Source organism: Oryctolagus cuniculus, chromosome X (assembly GCF_051225735.1).
Source record: "Oryctolagus cuniculus isolate XC-2025 breed Fujian yellow rabbit chromosome X, ASM5122573v1, whole genome shotgun sequence".
Taxonomy (NCBI): Eukaryota; Metazoa; Chordata; class Mammalia; order Lagomorpha; family Leporidae; genus Oryctolagus; species Oryctolagus cuniculus.
The window spans coordinates 113965250-113969206 of record NC_142888.1 but is presented as its reverse complement, the minus strand read 5'-3'; positions in this window follow the sequence as shown (position 1 = coordinate 113969206).

The following is a 3957-nucleotide window of genomic DNA, read 5'->3' as shown; positions in this document are numbered from 1 at the left end:
GATATAGAATTCAAAATAATGATTATAAGGAGCCTCAATGAGATTCAAGAGAATACAAATAGACAGATTAAAGAAATAAAGAAATCAATGAGTGACATGAATGAAAATATCACTAAGGTAATAGAAATCATTAAGAAGAACCAAATAGAACTTTTGGTGATGAAATATTCAATCAGCAAAATAAAAAAATACAATTGAGAGCTTTAACAGCAGAATAGATCAAGTGGAGGAAAGAATTTCTGGCCTTTTGAACAAGACTTTTGAAATAACTCAATCAGGTGAAAATAAAGATGAAAGAATTAAAAAGAATGAAGAAAGCCTACATTAAATGTGAGATGCCATTAAATGACTAAGCATTCATATTATAGATATTACTGAAGGAGAAGAAAAGGGAAAAAGCATTGAGGACCTGCTATATGAAATACTTGAAAGAGAAAGGGATATCCAGATACAAGAAGCTTAAAGAACCGCCAAGCAGACTCAACCAAAAAAAAAGTTATTCTCCAAGACTATTGTAGTCAAATTGCAGAAAATTAAGAACAAAGAGAGAATCCCAAAGATATTAACAGAAAAGCAACATGCTACATATAAAGGAAAACCAATTAGATTAACATCGGTCTTCTCAGCAAAAACTCTACAGTCTAAGAGTAGGATGATAGACTCAAGGTCTTAAAAGAAAAATAAAATTTCCAACCAAGAATATTGTATCCAGTATAGCTGTCCTTTAAAAGTGAAGGAGTAATAATGTATTTTCCAGATACATAAAAACTGAGAGTTCACCACCACTAGACCAGTCCTATAAGGAGTACTAAAGGGGTTTTGCATCAGAAGTAAGCATTGTAAAAACACATGACACCACGAGATACACTAACATTCACTAACAGAGCACTATAGTCATCATCCAATCAACAAAATGACAAATATTAATTCTTATATATAAATACAAACCTTGAATATAAATGGATTAAATTCTCCAGCCAAAAGACTTAGGTTGGCTGAATCAATAAAAAACCAGCACTCCGCTATATGCTGTCTATAAGAAACTCACTTCACAAACAAAAATACACAAAGACCGAAAGTAAAGGGCTGGAAAAATATATAACAGGCAAACGGAAACCAAAAAATTAGCAGGCGTAGCTATTCTGATATAAGATAAAACAGACTTTCAATCAAAAACTACAAAATGAGATAAAGAGATAAAGATCATAGAGATAAAATATAATATATTTTGACAAAAGGTTCAATTCAGCAAGAAGATATAGCAATCATAAGTAAGTATGCACCCAGCACAAGACTATTCAGATATATATGATAAATACTATTAGACCTAAAGGAAAAGATAGACTCCAATACAATAATAGCTGGTGACTTCAACACCCCACTCTCTTTAATGAACAGATCGATCAGACAGAAAATCAATAGATACATCAGACCTGAAGCATACTATTGAGTAAATGGACCTAACAGACAATTACAGGACATTTCACCCAACAGCTACAGAATGCAGATTAATCTCATGAGCAGATGGAACATTTGCTAGGATAGACTACATATTAGGCCACAAATCAAGTCTCAGCAAATTTAAAAGGGTTGAACTCATACTATGTATCTTCTTGGACCATAAAGGAATAAAGCTAGAAATCAACAACAGCAAGAAGAATAGAACACTCATAAATACATGGAAATTAAACAACATGCTACTTAATGACCAATGGTCATTGAAGAAATTAAAAAGAAAAGCAAAACTTCTGTGAAATAAATGAAAATGAAAATACAACATATCAAAACCTATTGGGTACAGCAAAAGCAGTATTAAGAGGGAAATTTATATAGCATTAAGTTACTTACATTAACAAAGAGAAATGTCTCAAAGATGTAATGATGCCTCTAAAAGACTTAGAAAAATAAGAACAAACCAAGCACCAAATCAGCAGGAGGCAAGAAATGCTGAAGATCAGAGCAGAAATAAATGAAATTGCAACAAACAAACAAACAAAAAACACAAAAAAATCAACAAGACAAAAAGTGTTTTTTTTGACATTAACAAAATAGGTAAACCTGTATCCAGACAAACAAAAAAGAAAAGAGAAAAAACTCAAATAAAATTATAGATGAAAAAGGAGAAATTACAAATGACATCATTGAAGAAGAAACTACTGGGAAGAACTATATGCTAATAATCTGGAAAAACTCAAAGAAATGGGTAAATTCTTGGATACATACAATCTACCAAGATTAAGTCAAGAAGATATAGAAAATGTAAACAGATATATAGCAAGCAATGAGATTAAAGCAGTAATCAAAAGTCTTCATTCAAGGAAAAATCCAGGACCTAAAGGCTTTACACTGAATTCTATAAAACATACAAAGAAGAAGTAACTCCAATACTTTTCAAACTATTCCAAAATAGTGAACAGGATGGAACTCTGCCAAATACTTTTTATGAGACCAACATCACTTTGATACCAAGACCAAATGACATGACATGAAAGGAAAATGCAGACCTAAGCATTTGATAAAATACAACACCCTTTCATGATGAAAACTCTAAGCAAACTGGGTTTGGAAGGAACATTCCTCAATACAATCAAAGCAATCTATGAAAAACCCACGGCCAACATCCTATTGAATGGGGAAAAGTTGGAAGCATTTCCACTGAGATCTGGTACCAGATGCCCACTCTCACCACCGCTATTCAATATAGTTCTGGAAGTTCTAGCCAGAGCTATTAGGCAAGAAAAAGAAATTAAAGGGATACAAATTGGGAAGGAAGAACTCAAACTATCCCTCTTTGCAGATGATGATTCTTTACTTAGGGGACCCAAAGAACTCTACTAAGAGACTATTGGAACTCATAGAAGAGTTTGGCAAAGTAGCAGGGTATAAAATCAATGCACAAAAATCAACAGTCTTTGTATACACAGGCCATGCCACGGCGGAGGAAGAACTTCTAAAATCAATCCCATTCACAATAGCTACAAAAACAATCAAATACCTTGGAATAAACTTAACCAAGGACGTTAAGGATCTCTACGATGAAAATTACAAAACCTTAAAGAAAGAAATAGAAGAGGATACCAAAAAATGGAAAAATCTTCCATGCTCATTGACTTGATCAGCCCTCACCCTGACTGTTGATGAGCAACTTGATATGTTATCCCTCTTAGTATTTTTTTTGTTTGTTCTACTTAATACTTTTGGTTGAATACTGTAATCAATACACAATTCTTCTTAAGTGCTAAAACTTAACTGAAAAGTGATCGCTGTTAAATGTAAGAGTGGGAATAAGAGAGGGAAGAGATGTGCAATTCGGGACATGCTCAAGCTGACTTACCTCAAACGGTAGAGTTAGAAACATACCAAGGGATTCCAATTCAATCCCATCAAGGTGGCATGTACCAATGCCATCTCACTAGTCCCAGTGATCAATTTCTGTTCACAATTGATCATAATGATAGGACTAAGAACTGAAGGGATCACATAAACAAGACTAGTGTCTGCAAATACTAGCTGATAGAATAAAAAAGGGAGAGAACGATCCAACATGGGAAGCGGGATACACAGCAGACCCATAGAATGGCAGATGTCCTAAACAGCACTCTGGCCTCAGAATCAGCCCTAAAGGCATTCGGATCCGGCTGAAAAGCCCATGAGGGTATTTCAGGTATGGAAAGCCAAGACTTTCTGGAAAAAAAAAAACTAAATGAAAGATCTCCACGAGTGAGATCCCAGTGGAAAGAACGGGCCATCAAAGAAGGAGGTACCTTTCTCTGAAGGGAGGAGAGAACTTCCACTTTGACCATGGCCTTGTCTAAATATGATCAGAGTCAGTGAACTCAGGGGGCTTCCATAGCCTTGGCAGCTCATGACAAGAGCCTAGGGTGATTACTGATGGCATAAACAAGAGTGTCAATTTGTTAAGTCAACAACAGGAGTCACTGTGCACTTACTCCTCAT